We start from the raw sequence: 17431 nt of genomic DNA, 5'->3' as shown, positions 1-17431 counted from the left end.
TTATTTTGGCCCTTTTTTTGAAAATTCGAAAAATCATTTTTTAATGATTCTTTTGCCGTTTTAATGATGCCATATGATGTGTTAATCATAGTAGAACATGTTAATATGCATTTTACAGATTTGGGGTGCCATTTTATATTTTTTTTATATTTTTTTCTATTTACGCATTTATTTCGGCCCTTTTTTTGAAAATTCGAAAAATCATTTTTTAATGATTCTTTTGCTGTTTTAATGGTGCCATATGATGTGTTAATCATAGTAGAACATGTTAATGTGCATTTTACATATTTGGGGTGCCATTTTATATTTTTTTTTTATTTTTTTCTATTTACGCATTTATTTTGGCCCTTTTTTGAAAATTCGAAAAATCATTTTTTAATGATTCTTTTGCTGTTTTAATGATGCCATATGATGTGTTAATCATAGTAGAACATGTTAATGTGCATTTTACATATTTGGGGTGCCATTTTATATTTTTTTTCTATTTACGCATGAATTTTGGCCCTCAAAAATAATTGCAAACACCTAAATGTAAGATATTTTCATATTACATTCATTCTAATATATCTATCATTGATAGTAAATAGTTAGAAAATTAAATATATGAATTTTGTAGTCAAATTCAGGTTATCTGGTTCATAAATTCATCAGACAGTCCGATACAACTTCTCACTAAAGAGTAGACCGTTACACCACCATAAACATGTTCCAATTTATAAATAAATGCATATTTGGAATCCTTAGAATATTCCGGATTTAATCTATATTTTTTCATATTTTTTTGGCAAAAAAAAAATTTTGCGCCGTTATGGGCCGTTACGCCCCCGTATCCGTATCGGTTTTGGAGGTCACTGTTACGCCAACCGATACCGATACGGGACACCTTGGTTGTGACTGAAATTACAATGGGTTTGCAATGGCTTTGAATATTTCTTTTTCCCTTTTATGTTTATGAAGTCAGGAACCCCTGTTGTTCATCATTGTCCCATGGGCATGGTAGGATGACAGTACCCTTCCTGATCTTCATACATTGTTGATTAGTTGGTAATTAGTTTAATCCTGTTGTTTGCTTTGTCTCCTGGGCATGGTTGGATGATGGAATCCATTCTAATTCATATACTTTTCATCTCTTAAAAACCAGATCAAGTAGGTTCAGTTTGATTTCCATAAATCTTAATGCAGGCATAAGATCTCCCTGATCCCTACAAGTGGATCCTCTGAATCCCTAGTTTCCTTCCTCTGAATTACTTAAGTTTTAGATAATTATTCCGCAATTATTTCCTAAATTCTATTTGTTTTAGATCGCATCTTAGACTAGTTCTAGTTCTACTTGGTTTCAGATAACGTACAGGTATCAGTCCCTATGGATTCGACCTCGGTCTTACCGAGTTTATTACTACATCACAACCCTATACTTGGGGAGTGAACAAGTTTTTGGCGCCGTTGCCGGGGACTGACGGTTACGATTCTTTGAAATTAATTAGTTTTAGAATTAGTTTGAGATTAGGATTTTATTAACTTTAGTTTTAGATTTTTATTTCTATTTGATTTTTAGAACTAACTTGTTTCCTGTTTTGTAGGATCCTGACATAAATTTCTAAATTGGTAATTCTTTCCTAAATTCTCTACTTTTTCTGTTTTTAGAATTAAGGTTTAAATCTTAGAAATTTTCTAATTCTAGTATCCTCTCATCTGTAGGAAATAGAAATTAGGTTATTTCTTAATTAACTTTCTACTTTTATTTTTAGTAACTTTCTAATCTTAGAATCTAATTTGTTTCCTACATTATTTTTAGAATTTTTGTTTAGAAACTAACCTTCATATTTTGTAGGCCTTTAAGATAGAAATTCCTAATTCGGTAAGCTCCTTCCCTACTTTCTATTTTTTTAGTTCTCTTTTAATAATTTACTTTCTAGTTTAGATCTTCCCTAATTTACTTTAGAAATTTTCACTTTCTTTTAAGAATACCTTCTTTTAGAAATTAATTTACTGTTATTTTTCTTTTAAAGGATCATTCTTCTCTTTTTAGAATCTAACTTATTTTTGTTTTATTTTGCAGGTTTTTAACTTAGGACTCCAATTTGGTAATTTCTTTCCAACTCTCTCTTTCTTTCTAGATTTTCTTTCCCTTTCTTAGGATTAGGTTTTTAATTGAGGGCTGCGAGTGTTTTCATGCCCAAGTGGGCCCGTGACGACACTCGACGTCTCTTGACTGAAGGAGGATTGGTTGAGGGATTGACTATCCATCGCAGGACTAGACACCGATCGAAATCCCCTGAGTTAACTGAAGTTATGGCTGAAGACCAACCTCCTCTACCCCCACCCAGGGTGGAGGATACCCAAGATGAAAATGAGGTGCAACAGGCACCCCCGCCTCGTACTTTACGAGATTATCTACAACCGGCGGGAGTGAGTACGCCCTCATGCATGATTTTTCCTGAAAACACAGGACAAATGGACATCAAGCCAGGAGTTATCCAACTCCTTCCCAAATTCCATGGACTTGAATCTGAAAGTCCATATTTACATTTGAAAGAGTTCGATGAGATTATAGCTACATTATGTTTTCCTAATGTATCTGAGGATACAATCAAGTTGAAACTCTTTCCTTTTTCCTTAAAAGAGAAAGCTAAGACGTGGTTACATTCACTGCGTCCTAGATCCATTGGCACATGGAACGACATGCAGAGGGAATTCATAAAAAAATTCTTCCCACATCATAAAACGATTACCCTCAGAAAAGCAATCATGAACTTTGCCCAAAAGGAAGATGAAACATTCTTCCAATGTTGGGAAAGGTTCAAAGATTTGGTCAGTTCATGCCCACAACACGGATTTGAAACGTGGCGCATTACAAATTTTTTCTATGATGGATTGACATCTTCCATGCGCCAAATGGTCGAGACAATGTGTAATGGAGAGTTCATCAACAAAGATGTTGACGAGTTATGGGATTACCTCGATAGTCTCGCTGAAAAAACACAATTATGGGACTATTACCCAATGGCGAACACCACGTCTAGGCCGACTCAATTAAAGGAGAAAGGTGGATTATATCTCTTGAAAGAAGAGGATGATCTCAAGTGTAAAGTGACTACGCTCATAAGGAAAGTTGAGGCCATGGAAGGAAAGAAGGATAAGGTCAATGAAATTATTTGCGGCATCTGTGATTGCAACATTCACACAACTGAAAACTGTCCTACAATACCTGCCTTTCGAGGAGTGTTGAATGAACAAGCCAATGCCGTAAACAACTATCAAAGACCTTTTACTGGACCTAACTCCAACACATACAATCCTGGCTGGAAAAATCATCCAAACTTTAATTGGAGGAATGGACAAACGGCGACTCCTCCAGGTTTCTTCAATCAAAATCCAAATCAAGTGAAACCTCAAGAGGAACCGGTTCAAAATCCCATACAAGAGCTGGCTCAGGCAATGCGGGGAATCACAGATTTTATGCAAAAGATAGATTCTCGTATGACGGTTATAGAAAAGGGGATGCTTCCTGCACAACCTCTCCCCAATCCTAAACCGCAGTACGAGAATAATGATCCCAGCTCTTCAAATCAGATGGGGCATGCTAAATCCATCACCACTCTTAGGAGTGGGAAGATCATTGATAAAACTCTTCCGGTTAGGCCCGAAAAGCCTCAAGAACCAAAAGAGGACAACAATGATGGATCCAGTGATGCCTCACAAAAAGTAGAACCGGAACTTCTAGAGAAGCCAGTTGCTCCATTCCCCCAACGGTTGGTTTCACCAAAACCTCTCTCTAACTCTCAGGATATACTAGAGGTGTTGAAACAAGTGAAAGTCAACATTCCCTTACTTGATGTCGTTAAATAGATACCTTCATATGCCAAATTCCTGAAGGACTTATGCACGACCAAAAGACGGAAAATTATTCAAAAGAAAATCTTCTTGACTGAGAAAGTGAGTGCCATCCTGAAGCAAGACGTGCCACAGAAATTCAAGGATCCCTGTAGCCCAACCATATCATGTGTAATCGGGAACCATCGAATTGATCACGCACTTCTTGACTTAGGAGCGAGCATCAATCTGATTCCCTACTCGGTATACAAACAGTTAGGTTTGGGTGAATTAAAACCCACCCTAACCACACTACAACTTGCTGATCGCTCTGTTCGTGTACCAAGAGGGATAATTGAGGATGTGTTAGTCCAGGTCGATAGATTTTACTACCCCTGTAGATTTTATCATCCTGGACACCGAACCCATCAATAACATGAGCACTCGATTCCCGTCATTCTTGGTCGCCCATTCCTTGCCACGTCAAATGCAATTATCAATTGCGGGAATGGTATCATGACTATGTCTTTTGGAAATTTGACATTGGAGTCGAACATTTTTTCAATAACGGCGGCTCAGAGGATGATGGCGATTTCCATGACATTAATATGATTGACTCTTTCGTGGAAGATACGACACCTCGACCTTATCCTCCGACCATCTAGAGACGTGCCTGGCCCACTCCCATGATTTTGATGATGACATGATTAGGGAGACGTGCGCCTTGGTTGATACTGCACTTGAAGTTAACAGGTGGAGGCCACAATTTGAAGAATTACCACAACCCGATGTATGCCTCTTCCGTCTAACCTCAAGCCGCCGAAGCTTGACCTAAAACCTTTGCCCTACGATTTGAAATATGCCTATTTAGGTCAAGACGAGACATACCGGTGGTGATCTCTCCCACCTGGAGAAAGAACAGGAGAGTATGCTTATAACTACTCTCATTGAGCATAAAGGAGCCCCGGGATGGACGATAGCGGACCTCAAGGGAATCGATCCCTCGATATGTACTCACCGCAAATATCTTGAGGATAATGCAAAAACCTCTCGGCAACCACCACGTAGACTAAATCCAAATATGAAGGAAGTGGTTAAGGCCGAGGTTCTTAAACTATTGGATGTGGGTATTATATACCCAATATCCGATAGTCAATGGGTGAGTCCAACTCAAGTGGTCCCTAAGAAGTCCGAATCACCATCGTAGTCAATGCTAATAATGAACTCGTGCCAACTAGAGTCACTCTTGGTTGGAGAATGTGCATTGACTACGGGAAGTTGAATACGTCACGAGGAAAGACCACTTTCCTTTACCATTCATTGATCGGATCCTGGAAAGGTTAGCTGGTCATTCCTATTACAGTTTCCTTGACGGGTATTCAGGCTACAACCAGATAGAGATAGCCCCTGAAGACCAGGAAAAGACCACATTTACATGTCCCTACGGTACCTTTGCTTACCGAAGGATGCCATTCGGACTATGTAATGCCCCTGCCACCTTTCAGCGATGTATGCTTAGTATCTTTTTTGATATGGTGGGGCAATACCTAGAGGTCTTCATGGACGACTTCTCTGTTTACGGTCCATCTTTCAACAAGTGCTTGGAAAGTCTTAAATGTGTGCTGAAAAGATGTGAAGAAAAGAACTTGGTACTTAATTGGGAGAAGTGCCATTTCATGGTTCAAAAGGGAATTGTCAATGGTCGAGACAATGTGTAATGGAGAGTTCATCAACAAAGATGTTGACGAGGTATGGGATTACCTCGATAGTCTCACTGAAAAAACACAATTATGGGACTATTACCCAATGGCGAACACCACGTCTAGGCCGACTTAATTAAAGGAGAAAGGTGGATTATATCTCTTGAAAGAAGAGGATGATCTCAAGTGTAAAGTGACTACGCTCATAAGGAAAGTTGAGGCCATGGAAGGAAAGAAGGAGAAGGTCAATGAAATTGTTTGCGGCATCTGTGATTGCAACATTCAACTGAAAACTGTCCTATAATACATGCCTTTTGAGGAGTGTTGAATGAACAAGCCAATGCCGTAAACAACTATCAAAGACCTTTTACTGGACCTAACTCCAACACATACAATCCTGGCTGGAAAAATCATCCAAACTTTAGTTGGAGGAATGGACAAACGGCGACTCCTTCAGGTTTCTTCAATCAAAATCCAAATCAAGTGAAACCTCAAGAGGAACCGGTTCAAAATCCCATACAAGAGCTGGCTCAGGCAATGCGGAATTACAGATTTTATGCCAAAGATAGATTCTCGTATGACGGTTATAGAAAAGGGGATGCTTCTGCACAACCTCTCCCCAATCCTAAACCGCGATACGAGATAGTGACCCAAACTCTTCAAATCGGATGGAGCATGCTAAATCCATCACCACTCTTAGGAGTGCGAAGATCATTGATAAAACTCTTCCGGTTAGGCCCGAAAAGCCTCAAGAACCAAAAGAGGACAACAATGATGGATCCAGTGATGCCTCACAAAAAGTAGAACCGGAACTTCTAGAGAAGCCAGTTGCTCCATTCCCCCAACGGTTGGTTTCACCAAAACCTCTCTCTAACTCTCAGGATATACTAGAGGTGTTGAAACAAGTGAAAGTCAACATTCCCTTACTTGATGTCGTTAAATAGATACCTTCATATGCCAAATTCCTGAAGGACTTATGCACGACCAAAAGACGGAAAATTATTCAAAAGAAAATCTTCTTGACTGAGAAAGTGAGTGCCATCCTGAAGCAAGACGTGCCGCAGAAATTCAAGGATCCCGGTAGCCCAACCATATCATGTGTAATCGGGAACCATCGAATTGATCACGCACTTCTTGACTTAGGAGCGAGCATCAATCTGATTCCCTACTCGGTATACAAACAGTTAGGTTTGGGTGAATTAAAACCCACCCTAACCACACTACAACTTGCTGATCGCTCTGTTCGTGTACCAAGAGGGATAATTGAGGATGTGTTAGTCCAGGTCGATAGATTTTACTACCCTGTAGATTTTATCATCCTGGACACCGAACCCATCAATAACATGAGCACTCAGATTCCCGTCATTCTTGGTCGCCCATTCCTTGCCACGTTAAATGCAATTATCAATTGCAGGAATGGTATCATGACTATGTCTTTTGGAAATTTGACATTGGAGTCAAACATTTTTTTCAATAACGGCAGCAACTCAGAGGATGATGACGATTTCCATGACATTAACATGATTGACTCTTTCGTGAAAGATACGACACCTCTGATCTTATCCTCCGACCATTTAGAGACGTGCCTGGCCCACTCCCATGATTTTGATGATGACATGATTAGGGAGACGTGCGCCTTGCTTGATACTGCACCGGTACTTGAAGTTAACCGGTGGAGGCCACAATTTGAAGAATTACCACAAACTGGTGTAGTGCCTCTACCGTCTAACCTCAAGCCGCCGAAGCTTGACCTAAAACCTTTGCCCTCTGATTTGAAATATGCCTATTTAGGTCAAGACGAGACATACCCGGTGGTGATCTCTGCCCACCTGGAGAAAGAACAGGAGAGTATGCTTATAACTACTCTCATTGAGCATAAAGGAGCCCTGGGATGGACGATAGCGGACCTCAAGGGAATCGATCCCTCGATTTGTACTCACCGCATATATCTTGAGGATAATGCAAAAACCGCTCGGCAACCACAACGCAGACTAAATCCAAATATGAAGGAAGTGGTTAAGGCCGAGGTTCTTAAACTATTGGATGTGGGTATTATATACCCTATATCTGATAGTCAATGGGTGAGTCCAACTCAAGTGGTCCCTAAGAAGTCCGGAATCACCATCGTAGCCAATGCTAATAATGAACTCGTGCCAACTAGAGTCACTACTGGTTGGAGAATGTGCATTGACTACAGGAAGTTGAATACCGTCACGAGGAAAGACCACTTTCCTTTACCATTCATTGATCAGATCCTGGAAAGGTTAGCTGGTCATTCCTATTACAGTTTTCTTGACGGGTATTCGGGCTACAACCAGATAGAGATAGCCCCTGAAGACCAGGAAAAGACCACATTTACATGTCCCTACGGCACCTTTGCTTACCAAAGGATGCCATTCGGACTATGTAATGCCCCCCGCCACTTTCACCGATGTATGCTTAGTATCTTTTTGATATGGTAGGGCAATACCTAGAGGTCTTCATGGACGACTTCTCTTTTACGGTCCATCTTTCAGAAGTGCTTGGAAAGTCTTAAATGTGTGCTGTTGAAAAGATGTGAAGAAAAGAACTTGGTACTTAATTGGGAGAAGTGCCATTTCATGGTTCAAAAGGGAATTGTCCTTGGGCATATCATCTCGTCCAAAGGAATCGAGGTAGATAAGGCAAAAATCGATCTTATCTCTAACCTACCTCCACCCAAGAACATCAGAGATGTGCGATCCTTCTTAGGACACGCAGATTTTAAAAAGCGATTCATAAAGGACTTTAGTCTTCTCTCGCCCTTTATGTAATCTTCTTCAAAAGGATGCTCCGACGAGTGGACTGAGCAGTGCCATGAAGCTTTCACCAAGCTTAAGGGCACGTTAACCATCGCACCTATCATGCACCACCCGACCGGAGCCTTCCTTTTGAGCTTATGTGCGACGCTTCGATTATGCTCTTGGAGCGGTCCTAGGCCGAGAAAAGATAAGCGGCCCTACGTCATTCATTACGCAAGTAGAACTTTAAATTCGCCGGGTGAACTACTCGACTACGGAAAAGGAACTCTTAGCCGTAGTGTTCGCCTTGACAAATTTAGGTCCTACTTGATCGGATCCAAGATCATTATCTACACGATCATGCGGCACTTAAGTATCTTCTTTCTAAGAATGATTCTAAGCCCCACTGATACGATGGATCCTTCTACTCCAAGAATTCGATTTGGAAATTAAAGATAAAAAGGAGTAGAAAACGTTGTGGCCGATCACCTTTCTCGCCTTAATACTTCTGATTCCCCGAGACGCCCCATATCAACGACATGTTCCCTGATGAACAACTGTTCAGAGTCTCCCATTCACCTTGGTTTGCTGATATTGCTAATTATCTTGCTACAGGTGCCATACCGACACAGTGGACTGCGCAAGATAAGAAGAAATTTTTCACCGAGGTGCGCAACTTTTTCTGGGATGATCCTTATTTATTTAAATATTGCCCAGACCAAATTCTAAGGAGATGTGAACCAGACGATGAGCATCAGAGCGTCATCTCCTTCTGTTACTCAGAGGCTTGTGGTGGTCACTTTTTTGCTAAAAAGACCACGGCCAAGATTCTGCAGTGTGGCTTTTACTGGCCCACTATGTTTAGGGACACTCATGAGTTTTGCAAAGCTTGTGAGCGTTGTCAAAAATTGGGAGCATTGTCCCGTCGAAATATGATGCCTTTGAATCCCATCCTTATCATTGAAGCATTTGATTGCTGGGGCATCGATTTCATGGGACCATTCCCCTAATCGTTTGGGAATCTGTATATTTTGCTCGCCGTGGATTATGTCACTAAATAGGTCGAAGCGATTCCGTGTCGAAAGAATGACCATCGCACGGTCATTAAATTCCTAAAAGAAAACATTCTTTCTCGATTCGGAACGCCTTGAGCCATCATTAATGATGGGGGCTCACACTTTTGTAATAAACCATTTGAGAGCTTAATGAAGAAATATGGTATCTCTCATAAGGTGAGCACCCCATACCATCCACAGACAAGTGGGCAAGCCGAGATTTCTAATAGGGAAATTAAACACATCTTGGAGAAGACGGTCAACCCTGATCGTAAGGATTGGTCAATTCGATTGACCGATGCCTTATGGGCATACCGTACTGCATTTAAAACTCCTATTGGAATGTCTCCCTTTAGACTTGTCTATGGGAAGGCTTGTCACTTGCCTGTGGAGCTGGAACATAAAGCGTATTAGGCGATCAAAAATCTTAATTTCAATCTGGACAACGCTGGCTCGCTACGCAAACTTCAATTGAATGAACTTGAAGAAATCCGGAATGATGCGTACGATAATTCGAGAATTTACAAGGACAAGATGAAAGCATTTCATGACCAACACATTTTGCGAAAATCATTCACGCCTGGTCAGAAGGTCCTTTTGTACAATTCTCGATTACATCTCTTCCCGAGTAAGCTTCGATCTCGTTGGACCGGCCCTTACATTGTTGTTACTGTTTTTCCTCATGGGGCCGTTGAGATAAGAGATCCCGACAATGGCAAGGAGTTTAAAGTCAATGGACATCGATTGAAACCATTTGTCGAGAAATTTGATTCAGAGGACATGTCCATGCCTCTGACTGATCCTGTCCTAGTCTGATGGAGGTATAGGTAAGTTTCCTGTTTTCTTAGGACTAGGGTAGTTGCTTTATTTGTCTGGCTGAAGACGGTAAACTTAGCGCTCCTGGGAGGCAACCCAGTTCTTCATTTTATGTCATTTTTTTTCATTAGTCAGTTCAATGTTTGTGGGTAACATTACTGCAAACCCTCACGAGACTACAACTCGTCCACTAGGGGTAACCTAAGGGTTTAAAGGCTTGTTGCATACGCTAAATGCAATCGAGAGTACCTGCGAAAGTGGTGTAGGTAGGATTTCATTTTTGTTATTTTTATTTTACTTCTGTTGGTTTCTCTCTTGTGCTGACCCGATCTTACGTAGATATCTTTGGAAAGCCTTTTGATTCTTTCATCCAGGTACTATCTTTCCATCACTCCTCTTATATTTTTGTTGTCCCTTGTGCATTGCATGCCTATTTCTTTTACATTGAGGACAATGTAGATTTTTGGTTGGGGGTGGGAGATTAGGTTTCTTAATCAGTGTTTTCTTGGTCTTGAGCAAAAATTGTGAAAATTTTTAAATTTTTCTAGAATTTCATATGAATTCGAAGCGATTTTGACGGCCATCTTGGACTTAGAATTTTAAAATGCGTGATGTTGGTACTTCATGACTCTTGGATTTAGTTATCTATCAAATTTCACAGTTAAGTTAGAACTATTAATCCATTATTAGAAGTTTTAAACATTGAGTGAATCATAATTTTACATGTCACATCTCGCTTACACGTTAAGGTTTCATTCGATATTGAAGGATTAATTTGGTGATCACTAAGCTTGAAAGGAACCAACTTGAGAAATTGAAAAGATTGGGCGAATGGTTTTCACCATAGGTTTGCTCCCTATAGGTGAGGATTCGATTCCCCATGAATGATATGTGAAAAAGTTGGGTGTACAGTCTTTACCTTAGGTTTGCTCCCTATAGGTGAGGATCTGATCCCTCTTCTTGGCGTTACTTCTAATGAAAAAAATAAAAAACTAAAAGAATAAAAAGATAATGTGTAAGCCAAGTTGAGTTATCGTGAATTCTCTTAGTTGTCACCAATGATATCCTTAAATATCGAGGTGAATCTTAGTGTTGACAAGTCGAGATTAGACTATACATCCATGGAATTCAATATTTAGAATCGTTCTAATTGATGGATTAATATTTGAGCTTGATTATGAAGTACCGTGAGTTTGATTCTAGGAGAAAGTACTGCCAACATTCATGAATCTTAGAATTCGAATATCTGAATTGTTTTTCATAAATCTCTCGAGTTTGTAGAAATTGGTCTGTAATTCTCAACTTACCTTTCGCATATTTTGCTCGGGACTAGCAAAATGCTGGTTGGGGGTTGTGTTGAGGGTCAAATATTGCATATCGGACCCAGTTGTTGCCTAGATTTATGAACATGGTACCGTTTAATATCTCATTTTAATCATGTTTCTGTTGCAAGGTGGAATCAGGAGCATGGACTGAAAAATAGTATCAAAAGCATGAATTTGACACTCCGAAGTCATCAGAGCAAGGGACGGACTCCAGGGGACCAGGATCAACGGAATTACACTCCTGGGGTCCGCGAAAATTGAGAAACTGAAGCTCAAGCGGCCTGAAAGTCAGCCAAAATGCAAGATCATTAGGTTTCCGCCATCTGCTTGGTTCAAAACTTCATGCACGGCCTGAAGACCATAAATTAACCGTACACGTCAAAAATCAGCCATTGGATCTTTGTGGAAATGTCCCAACGGACAGATCAGCCCACAAATTATCAATCTGGGGCCCGCCTGCTATCTTGAAATACTTCAAGTTTGGTGTCAACCGTTTAAATTATATGGCAACCAGGTTGGTCGGAGCTGATCTCTCATATACATCAGCGTGGGACCCACATGTGCATTGCACATGTACAGCATAGGTGCACTAGCCGTGCACGGCAACACGTTTGACCGAGTCTCCCTCTCCAATTCGATTTTTTTTTCCTGCGGAAGAAACAGGGATCGCGGTTCGCTCTAGTGGGCCGCCATCACGATTTTAAAGACCAATCTAAACCGTCCATTAGATCATATTGGTCCACATTACCAATGCCTAGGTGGATTAACTTCAAAATACCAGCGACAATGGCGTCTCAAACATTCTAACACAGGTCGAACGGTTGTAAGACTGATCAAGTGGGTCGCACCAACGGAAGGCAGAAACCATCCTTTCCCGACCAGAATTTCGGGAGAAAACCGATGGACGGCGTGGATTTCTCCATCGCTGTCAGTATTGAGCCCCACCAAGTCACAGCGAAAGCCTTTCGCAGGCCCTGTTTTAGCGCCGGACGCTGGCCAATTTTGCGGGCCGTTACATGATCTCAACGGCGATCGGACGGCTGATCCGAACCATTCATCATGTAGTTCTGTCAAAACACCCCTAGAGGACGCTGTCCTTCTAGAAAGAAAGCAAAGAAGAAGAAGAATGGCAACGCGGAACTCCTGACTGCGTGAGAGATACCTCGCAGCGGAGGGACTGTTTCCGCAGCTGGCTCGTCTGCGGACTCTAGCTCTCCACCGGTCCTGGCTGCGTAAGGAGTGTCTCCGCATCCTACTTCCGGTAGGACTCTCGGAGGACAGCTCTATAAGGACGTGAGGAGAAAACGGAAGGGAGGGAGAAAGAGTAGGGGCGTGGCTGCTGGACGTTAGCTTGGGACAGGAGCTTGGTGCCGGTTTTGTGCTCGGTTTAAGGAAGAGAATCGGAGAGAGAAAGGGAGCAGAAGTCTGTGCTCGGTTTGGCTGCTGGCAGCGTGGGAAGAAAAAGAGAAACAGAGAAGGACGTACGGCTGGCTTGGGTTTGGGCTGGAACGTGGACAGAAGCTGGACAAGGCTCGGTTCTCCTTCTTCCTCTTTTTCTTCTTCTTCTTCTTCTTCTTCTTTTTAATTGGAATTTAGCCCATATCATGTGTGGCTAAACCTCTTAGCTAGGGCCAAGAGGTGAAGCCTGTAGTGAGATGGGAGATTTTACTGTGTGCCTTTAATTCATAAACTGAATTTAATATAGTTGATTTTTAAGGGAATATTTTTCTTGGTCTTTTATGGTCTGTTGTGACTGAAATTACAATGGGTTTGCAATGGCTTTGAGTATTTCTTTTTCCCTTTTATGTTTATGAAGTCAGGAACCCCTGTTGTTCATCATTGTCCCATGGGCATGGTAGGATGACAGTACCCTTCCTGATCTTCATACATTGTTGATTAGTTGGTAATTAGTTTAATCCTGTTGTTTGCTTTGTCTCCTGGGCATGGTTGGATGATGGAATCCATTCTAATTCATATACTTTTCATCTCTTAAAAACCAGATCAAGTAGGTTCAGTTTGATTTCCATAAATCTTAATGCAGGCATAAGATCTCCCTGATCCCTACAAGTGGATCCTCTGAATCCCTAGTTTCCTTCCTCTGAATTACTTAAGTTTTAGATAATTATTCCGCAATTATTACCTAAATTCTATTTGTTTTAGATCGCATCTTAGACTAGTTCTAGTTCTACTTGGTTTCAGGAAACGTACAAGTTTCAGTCCCTGTGGATTCGACCTCGGTCTTACCGAGTTTATTACTACATCACAACCCTATACTTGGGGAGTGAACACCATCGCACTCTCTGAAACTGGTGAATCAACTCCGATGAGGAGTCATGTGATATGATGCCCCAGTATCCAAAATCTACTCGTCCCTATGATCATCGTGTAAGTGTTCGACAATAGATACCGACAATACATCACTTCCACTCATGCCTTCATCAGATTCGGCGGTGTTGGCTTCCTTGGAAGAAGCCTCTGAGTTCTCTTTTCTTGCCTTACAATTTGTACAATCATTCTTCATGTGCCCAGATAACCCACAGTTCCAGCACTTCAACTTCCCTTGCCCTTGCCCTTGGATTTGGATCTTGATCAAGAAGATCCAGTCTCACTTAGAATTTTGCCCCCTCGTAACCAATGCATTAGTAAAGGCACCCATGTTACCGTTTTTCTTTCTCATCACCTTTCCTTGAAAGGCTGAGATGACAGTATCGACACTAATGGATGATTTAGCAGTGCCCAACATGTCTTTGAAAGACTCATACGAAGCCGGGTGAGAATTCAACACGATACACGCCTGATCTTCATCCTTAATCGTTTCCTCCACATCCAGCAATTTGCAAATCATTTTGTTAAAGTTGCTACTGTGGGCCTCAACATCACCTCCCTTTGCCATCTTCAGATTGAACAACTAAAGCTCCAAGTATAGGTAGTTTTCAAGAGATTTCTTTAAATAGATGTCCTCTAACTTCGCCTATAAACTTGCTATAGTTTTCTCTCTCATGATATTATAAAGGACCTCATCTGTTAGGCACAATTGGATGAAGGTTCTTGTTTTCTTATCCAACTTGTTCCATTCATCATCTGTCATAGATTCTGTTCGCTTCTCAAGGAGTGCATCATCTAATCCTTGTTGAACTAGGAGACCAGTCATCTTGACCTTCCATAATTCAAAATTATTTTTTCCTGGAGTATTTCTCAATATTGTACTTAGGATTTGAAGCCATTGATACTCTGTTTTAGATCCAATCTGCGCCCCACCGATAAGCTCTGATACCACTTGTTGAGAGACCATAGAAGCACATAGAGAGAATCAAACAAAGTACTCCAATTGCAACAATCAAGTCCAATCACAAACACTCCGAATTTAACGTGGAAAAACCCTTTCGGGAAAAAACCACAGCACAAAGCGACAGATATCACTATGAAAGCATAAATTACAAGAGATAAAGAGAATACGTGATTCGAACAAGCCTCAAATCACCCTTTACAAGCCCTTGAAACCCTAGGAATGAATTAGAAAGCTCTTAAAATACCCCCTAATCCTGATTACACCCCTATTTATAACCTCTAGGAGAATCAAAATCGAAATCAGAAACAAATCCCATAGATATGCAGTTCTGCGTAACTTCTGCATGATTGTTCGATGCATCTTCAATGGGACTTCGATGTCATCGAACAGTCTTCGATGGGATCGAAATAACATCAAAATGTTCCAACAACTAAACATGAAAAATCCATATTTTTGCGATGACATCGAGCAGGGCTTCAATGTCATCGAACAGCCTTCGATGGCATCGAACAGGACTCTCAAAGTGTCCAGCAACCAACATGGGAAATTCCAGATTTTTACAATGGCATCGAGCAAGACTTTGATGGCATCGAAGTCTGCTCAATGCCATCGAACTGTCATCGACAGACATGTTGATTTACAGATTTAAGACATTAATCAACAGAAACTCTTATGGACCCAAATTAAAAGCCTTAAATGGGCTAGGGAGAGTTGATTAATGATCCAAGAAGATATCATCAACTTCACGAAAATTGATTTACTTAACAATCACAAACTGATATCACTTCTCTTATAATTGTGGTCATGAAGATTACGAAGCTCTTCATGTTCCTCATATGGAAGCCAAGTTTAGTATACTTAGATACCTAAAGGGAGCTCCTAATCATAGTATTCTATACAAGTGTAATAGTCATCTTCGAGTATAAGGGTATTTAGATGCAAACTGAGTTGGTTCTCCATCTGAAAGATAATCTACTACAGGCTATTGTACCTTTGTACGAGATAACCTACTCATGTGAAAAAGTAATAAACAAAGTGTGGTGGCCCGTTGAGTGTAGAGGAGAGTACAAGGCAATGGCTCATGTTACGTGTGAGCTTGTTTGGCCAAATACGTTGATGATAGAGTTGGGGTTTATGGTTGATGTTCCCATGAAGCTATATTGTAATTATCAAGTTGCTTCTCACAATGCCAATAATTTGGTTTATCACTAGAGAACCAAGCACATCGAAGTTTTTTGTCACCTCATCAAGGATAAAGTTGCGAGTAAGGAAATTTGCATGTTGTTCGTCTAGACTTAGGATCAATTGGCATTTGTGTTTACTAGCCTCTTGTTCCTACTCATTTGGATCATCTCTTCATCGAGCTAGGTATTCATAATATATATGCTTCAACTTGAAGGAGAGTGTTGACGAACCATGATGGATGGTGATGATCACGGGTGTGGCTCACCTCACATGGAGATTATGGTTTCTATTGTTTCATGTCATAATTCTTTTTGTTTCATCATTGAGGGGATGTGTTAGCATATAGTTTTAAGCATATGGCTTTGGTTATGGACTAACTTAAGCATGAAGGTATTTTTGAACTTCTGCATATATTATGAAAGCCTTAATGATAATAAGAGAGCTAGGGGCATCACCACATTTAGCCTTCTCTCTTTTCTCTTGCTTCTTCTCCTTCTCAATCTAACTCAAGGAACACACCTTTTTCCCAATGTTTCCCTCGAAGAGCATATTTTATTAAGTATCTGTGACATTATCAACCATCTCAGTACATGTTTCCATATCTGAAGTCAAGCGCATTGATACTCTAATCATTGAAGGTTCCTAGAGGTTGCCCCTCCATTTTGCACTTGTTATTTGTTGACGATATAATGATTTTCGTTAATGGATCCATGGCTGCCCTTCACAAGGTGTGTTTTCTAGTGAAGTATGAAGAGTTGTTTGGCCAGTTGATTAGCAGACAGAAGAGTGGTTTTCTAATTGCAGATAATTCGTTGAGAATGAGAATTAAGTCTGTTGCTAATTTTAACGGGTTTTGTCAGCTCCATTTTCCAGTCCGTCATCTAGGCATTCTGTCCTATACTGGTCATATGTAACATGTTCTCCTTAGGCCTATGATTGAGTACAATATCTAGTCAGGTGTCAGGATGGAAGGGGCTCTTACTCTCCTTGTGGTGCTCGACTGATCTTATTGAAAAATGTGTTCCAAAGTATGCTTTTTTTCCTGCTCATTAATTTCCTCAAAAGGGGTTTTAAAGGAGATTGAAGCTGTTTGTTCCAATTTCCCTTGGGAACAGCAAATTTGGTCAAATATATCACTGGGTTAGGTGGAAGACCGTTTGCAACCGTATGAAAGAGGGTGCGTTGCGGTAGGATTTTACAAGATGTCTCGAAATCTTTCCATCTAAAATTAATCCGGGCAATGGACACTAATTCATTATGTGCTGCTTACATGAATGGTAAATGCACCCAGTCCAATCATTTATTGGAGGCACAGGAATCAGCTTCTGCATCCAGGTGCTTGGGAGATGCTCAGATATTGATCTATTTTCTTATCAAATTTTAAGGCCTTGTTTGGCAGACGCCAAAAAAAAAGAGTTCATTTCAAATTTAGTTAAGAGTAACTATGTACTGGAGATCTTGATCTCTAATACATAATGAGTCATGTTAA

At 40.7% G+C, this 17431-nt stretch overlaps 1 protein-coding gene and 1 non-coding gene across 6 annotated transcripts in view; both read right to left on the bottom strand.

The window, feature by feature from the left end:
- Positions 1-17431, bottom strand: part of LOC131229354 (O-fucosyltransferase 2-like) — a 104227-nt gene that overhangs the window by 41168 nt on the left and 45628 nt on the right. The window lies entirely within an intron of this gene.
- Positions 2731-2837, bottom strand: LOC131230175 (small nucleolar RNA R71). Its single transcript, XR_009163897.1, has one exon. It is a non-coding gene; the product is annotated as a small nucleolar RNA R71 (small nucleolar RNA).

This window comes from Magnolia sinica, chromosome 16 (assembly GCF_029962835.1).
Source record: "Magnolia sinica isolate HGM2019 chromosome 16, MsV1, whole genome shotgun sequence".
Lineage (NCBI taxonomy): Eukaryota > Viridiplantae > Streptophyta > Magnoliopsida > Magnoliales > Magnoliaceae > Magnolia > Magnolia sinica.
This window is presented reverse-complemented; position numbering and strand designations above follow the sequence as displayed.